Raw genomic sequence first — 12,471 nt, 5'->3', positions numbered from 1 at the left:
TCAGAACATGCTGAATCTTCTCCAAACTCAACCCTCCATTTCCTCCAAGCCTTAGGACTCCTAGTTTCTATCTCCTAAACTAGTTCTAATATCCATCAGTGACCCAGATTAAGGATTTTTCTATTTTTTTGCTCATGGTTTGGATGTTTTTCTTTCTTTTTGCGGATTATTAGTGGCAACATATCTCTATCAATGACAATTGTTGTTTTCTCTTGTTCAATGCTTATTCTGACCTTGATAGTATAAATATGTTTGTTTGATTACTAATGATTGCACCATGATTGCACTTGCAGTTGCCCCAGTGGCCATGAGTACTTATTAAAATATGGAATTCACACTGTGTATGCAACTTTTCGATGATTCCAAAAGAGGGAAGAGATATTGTGTTTTACACATTATTCTGAAATAAGTGATATTTATAACCTAATTAACCTGGTCCTTGATGAAAAGAAAATTTTCTAAGTTTAGTGTTGATGGTTAAGCTGAGTTCTTACAGGTTTTTTGATCAGTAAAAAGCACAAAATTTGTCATCATCAAAAAGGGGGAATTTGTTGGCCCAAGAACAGGTAAAGTTTCGAAGAATTACAAATGAACTCAGTCATGGACCAGGTCCATCTTGTGAAGCACTGTCATGATCAACCTACACATGTGAGATGCACGTGAATGAGATAAGTCCAACTGATCAAGCAGCAATATCTCCTGATCTGATCGAAAAGGCTACATATTGGATAAGGGGAGAAAGTCTCCTTATATGAAGAGAACATAATCCGGATAAAGAGAGTGTTAGAGTTTGATATCTTCAAGGACTCAACTACGATAGAAGATCAGAAATTGAGTCCTAATCAAAATTTGATTTCTAACCTATTAAATGACAGAGAATGTTCTCTTTTACTGGTGTTGCACAAACGCAGAAGTTAAACTAAATTGAAAGAAAAAGAGCAAGGCGACTTTGCAAGCAATTTATATGAGATTTGAGTCTGCACTCCTAAAGCTACTTGAACGAGATAGAAGAACCAATTCCATTGTGTTTTTTCTTATTCTAGTTCAATTGTAGTAGGTGGTTTAAAGTTGTACCTTTCAGCTTTCATAGAAGCAATTGTATTAGGTACTTTGAGTGTTCAAGTTATAAGATAACTTGAAGTTGTCGCAACAGTTGAGGCTGTGTGCTACTAGGGATTAAAGTTAATCCTTAGGTTTACAAAGAGCTTTTGTAAATGCTGTTTTGACTTGGTGATTTTAGTGGAAGTTTGGGAAAATCCTACTGAGTAGTAGGTCGTGTTTTTTTCACCTTTTGAGCCAGGTATTTTCCACGTAAAAATCTTTGTGTTCTTTATTTTATGTATTTTTATTACGCAAACAGAAGTAGTTAAAACGTCTAGAAGAACCAGGTTCTTCTAGAGCAAAAATTGGATACCACACAAATCACGCCCCCCCCTCTTGTGTGGTATTGACGTTTAGAACATTAGAATCAACCAAAACACATCGGATTGGATTCAAGCCTTAGTTTCCAAAATCTTTCGAATTACGCTTTCGATAAAACCCAACCAAACCACGTCCGAATGACCTGAAATTTTGCATATACATCCCAAATGACACCACGGAACTACTGCAACTCTCGGAGTTCCACTCTGACCCCTATATCAAAATCTCACCTATCAACCGGAAATCACCAATATACAAACTTCGCCAATTCAAGCCTAAATCTACTTTGAACCTCCAAAACTCATTCCGATCATGTTCCTAAGTTTCAAATCACCTCCTGAAGCTATCCGAACCATCAGAACTCACATCCGAGCCCTCTAACATATAAGTCAACATCCGGTTGACTTTTCCAACTTAAGTTTCCTCAAAAGAGACTAAGTATCTCAAACCTTACCAAATCCTTTCCGAACCCGAGCCAACAAACCAGATCATACATAGAACCGATAGACAAAGCAATAAGAAGCAGAAATAGGGGAAACAGAGCGGTAACTCATACGATGACTGGCCAGGTCGTCACATCCTCCCCAACTTAAACAAACGTTCATCCTCGAATGAGTCAAGAAACATACCTGAAGCCTCAAACAGGTGAGGATATCTATTTCGCATCTCCCGCTCGGTCTCCCAGGTAGCCTCCTCCACAGGCTGACCTCTCCATTGCACTTTCACTGAAGCTATATCCTTTGATCTCAACTTTCGAACCTGATGCTCCAAAATAGCTACTGGCTCCACGTCATAAGTCAAGTCACCATTCAACTGAACCGTGCTGAAATCCAGAACATGAGACGGATCCTCAATATACTTCCGGAGCATAGAAATATGAAATAATGGATGCACACTCGACAAGCTAGGTGGCAAAGCAAGCTCATAAGCCACCTCCCCAATCCTCTGAAGCACCTCAAAAGGACCAATGAATCGAGGACTCAACTTACCTTTCTTCACAAATCTCATGACACCCTTCATGGGCAAAACCTTCAACAGAACCTTCTCACCAACCATGTAGGATACATCTCGAACCTTCCTATCAGCATAACTCTTTTGCCTCGACTGCGCTGTATGAAGCCTCTCCTGAATTACCTTCATCTTTTCTAAACCATCCTGAACCAAGTATGTCCCCAATAGCCTAGCCTCACCGGGCTCAAACCAACCAACTGGAGATCTACACCGCCTCCCATACAAAGCCTCATATGGATCCATCTGGATACTCGACTGGTTGTTATTGTTATAAGCAAACTCTACAAGCGGTAGAAACTGATCCCATGACCTTTTGAAATCAATTACACAAGAGTGCAACATGTCCTCCAATATCTGAATAGTATGCTCGGACTGCCCCTCCGTCTGAGGGTGAAAAGCTGTGCTCAACTCAACCTAAGTACCCAACTCTCGCTGCACAGACCTCCAAAATTGCGAAGTAAACTGAGTGCCCCTATTTGAGATGATGGAAACTGGGACACCATGCAAACGAATAATCTCCCGGATATAGATCTCTGGCAGCCGCTCTGAAAAATAAGTAGTACACACATGAATGAAGTGTGCGGACTTGGTCAGCCGATCCACAATCACCCAAATAGCATCGAACTTCTTCAAAGTCCGTGGAAGTCCAACTACAAAGTCCATAGTGATCCGCTTCCACTTCTACTCTGGAATATCCATCCGCTGAAGCAAGCCACCCTATCTCTGATGCTCATATTTCACATGCTGACAATTGAGACACCGAGCCACAAATCCCATAATGTCTTTCTTAATTCTTCTCCACCAATAATGTTGCCTTAAATCCTGATATATTTTCACGGCACCTGGATGAATGGAATATCGCGAGCTATGGGCTCATCCAGAATCAACTCCCGAAGCCCATCTACATTGGGCACACAAAACCAGACTTGCATCCTCAACACCCCATCATTACCAATGGTCACATCTATGGCATCATCATGCTGAACTCTATCCTTAAGGACAAGCAAATGCGGATCATCATACTGGCGCTTTCTGATGCGATCATATAAGGAAGACCGAGAGACCACACAAGCCAATACCCGACTGGGCTATGAAATATCTAACCTCACAAAACGATTGGCCAAGGCCTGAACATCAACTGCAAGAGGTCTCTCCCCAACTGGAATATATGCCAAACTCCCCATACTTACCGCTTTTCGGCTCAAGGCATCGGCCACCACATTGGCCTTCCCCAGATGGTACAATATAGTGATATCATAATCCTTTAGCAACTCCAACCATCTTCACTGCCTCAAATTAATATCCTTCTGCTTGAACAAGTGCTAGAGGCTACGATGATCAGTAAACACCTTACAAGACATACCATACAAGTAATGCTTACAAATCTTCAACGCGTGAACTATGGCAGCCAACTCTAAATCATGAACGGGGTAGTTCTTCTCATGGGGCTTCAATTGATGAGAAGCATAAGCAATAACTCTACCCTCCAGCATCAATACACACCCAATACCAACCCTCGAAGCATCACAATGCATAGTATATGAACCTAAAGCTGATGGTAAAACTAACACTGGAACTATGGTCAAGACTGTCTTGAGCTTTTGAAAGCTCTCATCACACTCATCCTACCATACAAATGAAGCACCCTTCTGAGTTAACTTGATCAAGGGCAATGCAATAGACGAGAATCCTTGAACAAACCGGCGATAATAACCTGCCAAACCAAGAAAACTACGAATCTCTATGGCTGAGGACGGTCTGGGCCAACTCTGAACCGCCTTTATCTTCTTCGGATCAACCTAAATACCCTTGATGGACATCACATGCCCCAAGAAAGCCACTGAACTGAGCCAAAACTCACACTTGGAGAATTTTGCATAAAGTTTCCCCTTACTCAATCTCTGCAACACAACTCTCAAATGCTTCGCATGCTCCTCCTAACTACACGAATACACCAGAATGTCATCATTGAAGACTATGAAAAACGAGTCGAGATATGACCGGAACACGTTGTTCATCAAATGCATGAACGCTGCTAGGGCATTGGTCAGCCCGAAAGACATCACTAAGAACTCATAATGACCATATTGGGTCCTAAAAGTCGTCTTAAGAATATCCAAGTCCCTGATCTTCAACGGGTGTGTCACGACCCAAACCGATGGGCCGGAACGGGTACTCGGTACCTTACTCAACTGAGTACCAACGTAACGTATCTTTCTTAATACATCATCATATACACATGCATACGGGCCTAATAGGCCAACATAATCCTTTATAAACTCAAAACGTAGGCCAACAAGGCCGTACAATCTTTTATGTACACGACATATGTCTACAAGCCTCTAAGAATACATAAATGTCATAAGGGTCGGGACAGAGTCCCGCCATACCAAACAACACACGTCTAAATCATACTAACCAAACGACCAACTCCGAAGCAAATGGAGCGCACCAACATCTTTCGCGGAGCTGATAGCCTACTAGGAGGGCTCTCGATCTATCTATCGGGACCTGCGAGCATGAAACGCAACGTCCCCAAGCAAATGGGACGTCAGTACGTATAATGTACTGAGTATGTAAGGCACATAAATAAATACATGAGAGATATGGAAGACATATAGAGTACATGACTCAAACCTGTAAGTCTGAATAACTTTGTAAATCATAAATTACTTTTAACGTCATGCATATGCGTATGAATGTCATGTCGTACATAGGTACATATTTAATAATATCATCAGCCTCTGAAGGCATACCATCATATCATATCAGCCACTGTGGGCAAAATCATCATCGTATACCAGCTGATCAGGTGGTGATGCGTATATAATGCCATAACCTTTCTCATATCCCATACACATATATACATACATATATACGCGTATATAATGCCGTTTGAATCATACTTAAATATATATGCATATACAACACCGTTTGAATCATATTTCGGCCACTGTGGGCAACATCATCATCATATACCAGCTGATTAGGTGGTGGTGCGTATATAACGCCGTAACCTTTTCCCATTACATATACATAAATTTACATATATACGCATATATAACGCCATCTAGTCATGGGTCAATGCACATGAATGCAATGCATGAAAAATACGTCAATAAAATCATTTGGAAGGTCATAAGACCACTTTGCCTCTTGAGCAATATCATAAAGTAACATTTTTTCAACTTTCATATTTTTCTGAGACCCATGAACAGATGATAAAATATTATGACACATGGAAATTAAAGAACATAGATATTTCTATTACTTCTATGAGTAGAATCATTTATTGAATTTGTGCATTTGCACATTTCGTTCATATCATATGGATCATGCCAAAAGAAAGAAAGGATAACGTTAACATACCTAGAATAGGAAAAACTCTGTATAATACTCCGTTGGAAAATCTTCGTTGACTGAGCGAAACTTGCCCTTGCTTCTTAAGGATTCACGGATGAAATTTGTTTTTGGTTCCTAAAATTTTGGAATGAATTTGATCTGATTTTGAGTGAGGCTTGGACGTTAGATTGGAGCTTGAAATTGATTCTGCTTTTCACGTTGTTTCATAACAGAATGTAGCAATTGTTGTTGGTTTTGAAATGAAATGAATTTGAAGTCATTAGAATGAAGCTTGTCTTTTGAAATTGGAGTTTGATATGCTTTCCATTGTTCTTGGCAAATTATAGTCTTAAAAGCTTTTTGTTCAAGATATTTTTACTAATGTCATGGGATAAAGTCTTACTAAGATTTTAAGATTAAGGTTCTTTAGACACATGTAAAGCTTAACTATGACTCACCCTATAATAAAGAGGGGCTGCCACCTTTCTCCTTGGGGTGATTTTGTTAATTTATCCACTTATTAGTTAACCGAGTAATGTCTCGTTACCCGGTAATTAATCTATTACCCGCATAATTTAAAATTTATCACAAATTACTTAAAATTCTATTTATTTTCAAAATACTTTATATATTATACTACCGTGGTCATATGGTACCTTGCATGATACTAGTTTATAATTATCGGGTGTTATCGCTCGACCCGTATTTTATTCCAAATTGTCCATTTCCAACGAAACTCGTTTTCTTTAATCTATGTACCCTTTTATCTTTCATAATACATATTTATCACTTGTTATAAATAGCGTAAGTACGTTAACGTCAAGATGATCTCATCCCCGCATCTACGTCAGTTAACTGAAAATGAAATTATAACAACAAAAATGTAAAATATAATATCTCATTTTCGGACATTCATCACTTAACTTATGGCGTACTTTCATGCACGAAAACATGGGGTGTAATATCATTCCCCCTTTGGAGCATTCATCCTCGAATGTTGACTGGTGCACTTATCATTTTCGTAATTTATGTCTTCTGAATACTTTGTACTCTTCTTTCCATCACAACAACTATTTTATGAGTAAATCCAAATGCTAGGGCATTCCCCCCTTTAGGCCTCTTTTCACATACCACGACTTGTGGTCGGAATTTGTCCAATCTTGTAACTGTTACTACCTTTTGTCATACAGCCTATACAACTTCTTCCTACTATATGCGCCTATGGGACTCTTTCCTTTATCTTTTAACTAATCGTGTTTCCTTACTTTGGGAACATATACAAAACTTGACAAGATGTCCCTTTGGGTATCTATAGGTATATTGAAGTTCTTTGCTCGGTACTTTGTTGAACTTACGAATATTGCTATATCTTGTTTCATAGACCCAGTTATCTATCTGTATGACTTTAGTGCATCTAGATAGGTCATACTACCAAACTCCAGGTTACTTTCGTTGATTATCCTATAAGTATAAATCTAAGTCCTTTAATGTTTCCTTACCGCTGTTCATCTTAAGAGTGACAGCCTAATCTCATCTCATACTTTATGACTTCTGTCCATCTATTGTCGATTTTCCTTAATGTAGATGTATCATCTATAAGTGATAACTTGATCTCTTATGTAACTGCTTCTAGGGCTCATGTCTCATCGTGGAACATTTGAAGTGATTGTCTTGATCCACCTAGCGGCGATACGATACTATACTTCCATAATCGTAGTTCATAGCATCCCGGTGTTATTTTACCTTACGTGGATATTTTAATCCTGTATAATTCATGAAATCATTACTCAATTTAAGGCCCAAACGTCATCCTTCCTCTATCCCAATTACACCTTCATTATATTATCAGAGTAGCATTCCATCTCTTCTAAATGCCATTAGACTCATTTGAGTTACTCTAGGCTATACTGAGCTTTGTATAACTTAGAGAAACTATAAACTCTTCTTGTTTTCGTGGGCTTAATCCTGAGGAATTATCCATTCTCGCCTCCTTCTCATTTGCCCTCTCTTATACTTACTCTCGTCTTCCTAAAACCTTGTTGCTTTACCATACTTTAGCTTGTGACTTACACATATCTGTTTGTATTACTGGCAACCTTCCTTCAACTTGCTTGTATCATAGGTTCCCTTGACTTATTCTGGAACATCATCTGAGACATAACACCATCTCTAACTCTTTTTTACTCTCTTTACTAGACCTCTCAGTACCTAGAAATCATAGGCTAGAAGATATACCACTAAAGACGTTGTTATCATTCCTGTATACTGAATCCCCACGCTTCTAGCCTTATCTGCAGTACGAACTATTCACAACCTTCTACATTTGAGTATTTCATACGTCGTTCACCTTTACATTACTTTCCTTAAAATATTGCATCATATCTTCTATCTCTTTCCTGACCTCCTTTCCACCTAGGTGTAATTCACGTCCATAACTTGAAGCTCTATTATAATACTCACACCTATACTACATACACAATCCAATGGGAGCTTCGTACTGACTTCTTATGAGGTAGGTACTTCTTCTAACTAGCTTCCTTGTAAAGCCATTATAGATTATGGTTGTTATGTTATTTCTCTTGAACATCTGATATTAAGAGTGATTCTGTCATGTTCTCAAGCACAACTTTTATAATTTTTTCTAGGTCCAATAATCAGACTCTTGATTTACTTGGGTGATGTAATTCTTTAGTTTCATCTTCCTTCTGATCAACCTTTATGTAGGCTTAATCCATCCTCCGATCTGTGGCTCATAGTATCAGTTATTCTCTTAGCCTTCATGGGTGTTATGGAATATACATGATACAATGTTCTAACAATTCAATCTTTTGTTTATGCCCTAGGCTCAATTCTTCTTTTTAACTTATATCGGAGTCTTCTATGGATGTATGATTGTCAACAAATATAATGCTCCAAAATCTCAGGTGTATCCATAACGTACTAACCCTGGATAAATGATCGAATAATTCATTTCGTTCCATCTCAACTTTCTTTAAACGTATGAAATTACTTTTCCTGGTCTTTCTGCCCCTTGTTGCGTGCATACTTAACTTATCCTAGTTCCTCCACATACCAGAATTTTTTGTGCAACTCATATAGTCTCAAATATTACCTTCGATATTTCTCCTCGTTCATTAGCCCTGGTAGGAACCGCTTTCTTTTAAAGGCATACAATTTTTTGTTGTGAGATTGCTTTTACATGACCATTTCTTCATTAGGTCATTGTGCTTAGGTTGAAGCCTTCTTCTACATTTCCTCAGCTAGTCCTTCACTATGGCACTTAGGGAGGATCCTCTAACTCTTGTAAAGATGCGCGTATACTTGACGGACCTTCTGTTGTCCTTCCTTGCCTATACTTATCCGTAGTTACTTATCTCTATACCCTTATGCTTATGGGGTTGCTTCTAGACTGATATTTTGACCGTCTTCCTAGTGGCACTTTCTTTTATTTCCGTAACACTCATACAGTACCTTTTTAACTTCCCCAACTCCTATATGCATAAATCTCAAGTAATACAATGTCATAACTGCGAAGCTAAATTCTCCATGTTGGGGTTTACTATAGTTATCTTGCATGATCTGCTGATTTGTCTGTAACTTCTTGTTTAGCCATAACTGGGATCTTCCTGACCAATTACTAACTACTCGTTGGCCCATTTTCATATCAATATTCCTTGTAATCTTCCTTGGGTTATTTCCTTTGTCTTAACTTACGTCTCGTACTGGCTCTATTTCTATTAATAACATCTCGGTCAGGGACCCTTACTTCCTCTCATTAACGTCGTATTTGCATAATGTTTTGGAATTGTAGCATATACTTAGGGGCTGAATAAGTGTAATCTCATTCCTTTTTCGTCTTTACCGCACTCATCATTTATTACTCCATATTCCCCCCTTTAGAGGAGTACTAAGACTTGGAGTTATGACGACATGCCTACAGATATTTTTCCTATTCATCTTCGACATCCTCTCACATTATCAATGACCCTTACTCACCTTGCGGTAATCCTTTTGTACAAAGGATAACAAAATCCTTTGCTCGCGATGGTGACACTTAGTGTAACTGGCACATACAGTATCTTAAGCTTAACTTTGCTCACATTGCTTGCTTTAGGGAAGTGTCTCCCTGAATGAACATTTTCTGAATTTATCATGGATTTTCTTCTGTTGTCCATTCTATTATTGCCGGAATGCAATCTGCAATTCTCATAATGCTGACTATCATCAAATCACTCAGTTCCTTATTCATATTTGGTTTATCTTGTCCACCAATTCATACTGGTTCTATTATTCTGGGGTCTAACTTTTCCTCTTGGTAATCGCGCTAGAGTTGCGAACTTATTTCTCGAAATGAGGGCATGACTATATGGCCTATACTCTTTTGTTGCCCTAAGGCTTGTTACCTCTCGTCTCTTTCTTCACTTGACTATAGATCTTGTAATATTGTCATCTTTTTTATCTACCGTTGCCATCCATGTTTTTATATCTTACTCATAATGCTTCATTAACTCTTTTCTTATTTCCCGCTAACATTTATGCCGATCACTTTATTCTGAAAACTTGATCAAGACATTCTTTTGCTTTTAGCCTCCCTTTGCTCCATCCAATGACTCTTCAAATTGCTTAACGTTCTCGCTTTACTAGGGACACAAGTCACACTAAGGTAATATTTATCCCTTCAAGGCATATAGTGCATGTCTTTGTAGTACTCATATCTGGCTGCACTATTTTAGAGTGCACCATCTAGGTGTCTCATAAAAAGATTTATTAGCACATTTGCAATATCCTTCGGAAATGTCAACTGATACAAACATTTCATCCATTCTCTCTTCTTATGCTACTTCTATTGACCCCCATAGGGCATATCTGGAATGGGTGCGATAAATTGTATATAGCTTTCCCAAAAAGCTCATGTGCCTCTGCCTGAATTAGAAACACTGTTAACCTTTGTTAACTGAGCAGCTCGTACCATTCTTTATCTTGCTTCTTTTACTTGTTGAAACTTGTATTTATCTTCTTAATCTCTCATTTTCTTTCACCATAAAAGTGGATAGGCATTCTTGCCTTAAGGCTTCTTATAAAGAGGCTTACACCTTTCAGTATACCCATGATTTGAAAAAGACCTCATATTTACCTATCGTAAGCATCATACAAAATTACAGTTCCTCTGATTCAGCTCGTCCACAACTATCTCTCTTTCCAACCTTCATTCCAGATCTAGGTATCGTTTTTTTATGAATAAAAAAAATTCGGAATTTGAATTCTTATAAGTGAGCTCTACCACACGATCTAGAGTAAGAAGAAAGAGTGATAATCCTAAATGCCCTATAGCTTCCTGCTTATAAGTGTGGTGCACGACACACCCATAAACAAGACTCTACTAGACACGGCTTGTAGACTCCCTAGGACAGAACTACTCTTATACCACTTTTTTCACGACCCAAACCGATGGGCCGGAATAGGTACCCGGTACCTTACTCAATTGAGTACCAACGTAACGTATCTTTCTTAATACATCATCATATACACATGCATACGGGACTAATAGGCCAACATGATCCTTTATAAACTCAAAATGTAGGCCGACAAGGCCGTACAATCTTTTATGTACACGACATATGTCTAAAAGCCTCTAAGAATACATAAATGTCATAAGGGTCGGGACAGAGTCCCGCCATACAAACAACACACGTCTAAATCATACTAACCAAACGACCAACTCCAAAGCAAATGGAGTGCACCAACATCTTTCGCAGAGCTGATAGCCTACTTGGAGGGCTCTCAATCTGTCTATTGGAACCTGCGGGCATGAAACGCAACGTCCCCAAGCAAAAGGGACATCAGTACGAATAATGTACTGGGTATGTAAGGCACATAAATAAATACATGAGAGATATAGAAGACATATAGAGTACATGACTCAACTTGTAAGTCTGAATAACTTTGTAAATCATAAATTACTTTTAACGTCATGCATATGCGTATGAATGTTATGTCGTGCATAGGTACATATTTCATAATATCATCAGCCTCTGAGGGCATCCCATCATATCATATCGGCCACTGTGGGCAAAATCATCATCGTATACCAGCTGATCAGGTGGTGGTGCGTATATAACGCCATTACCTTTCCCATATCACATACACATATATACATACATATATACGCGTATATAATGTCGTTTGAATCATACTTACATATATATGCGTATATAATGCCGTTTGAATCATATTTCGCTCACTGTGGGCAACATCATCATCATATACCAGTTGATCAGGTGGTGGTGCGTATATAACGCCGTAACCTTTTCCCATTCCATATACATATATTTACATATATACGCGTATATAACGCCATCTGGTCATGGGTCAATGCACATGAATGCAATGCAAGAAAAGTACGTCAATAAAATCATTCGGAAGGTCATAAGACCACTTTGCCTCTTGAGCAATATCATAAAGTAACATTTTTTCAACTTTCGTATTTTTCTGAGACCCATGAACAGATGATAAAATATTATGACACATGGAAATTAAAGAACATAGATATTTCTATTACTTCTATGAGTAGAGTCACTTATGGAATTTGTGCATTTGCACGTTTCGTTCATATCATATGGATCATGCCAAAAGAAAGAAAGGATAGCCTTAACATACCTAGAATAGGAAAAACTCCGTATAATACTCCGTTGGAAA

The sequence above is a fragment of the Nicotiana sylvestris genome, chromosome 1 (genome assembly GCF_000393655.2).
Source record: "Nicotiana sylvestris chromosome 1, ASM39365v2, whole genome shotgun sequence".
Lineage (NCBI taxonomy): Eukaryota > Viridiplantae > Streptophyta > Magnoliopsida > Solanales > Solanaceae > Nicotiana > Nicotiana sylvestris.
Note: the sequence above shows the minus strand (reverse complement) of the source record.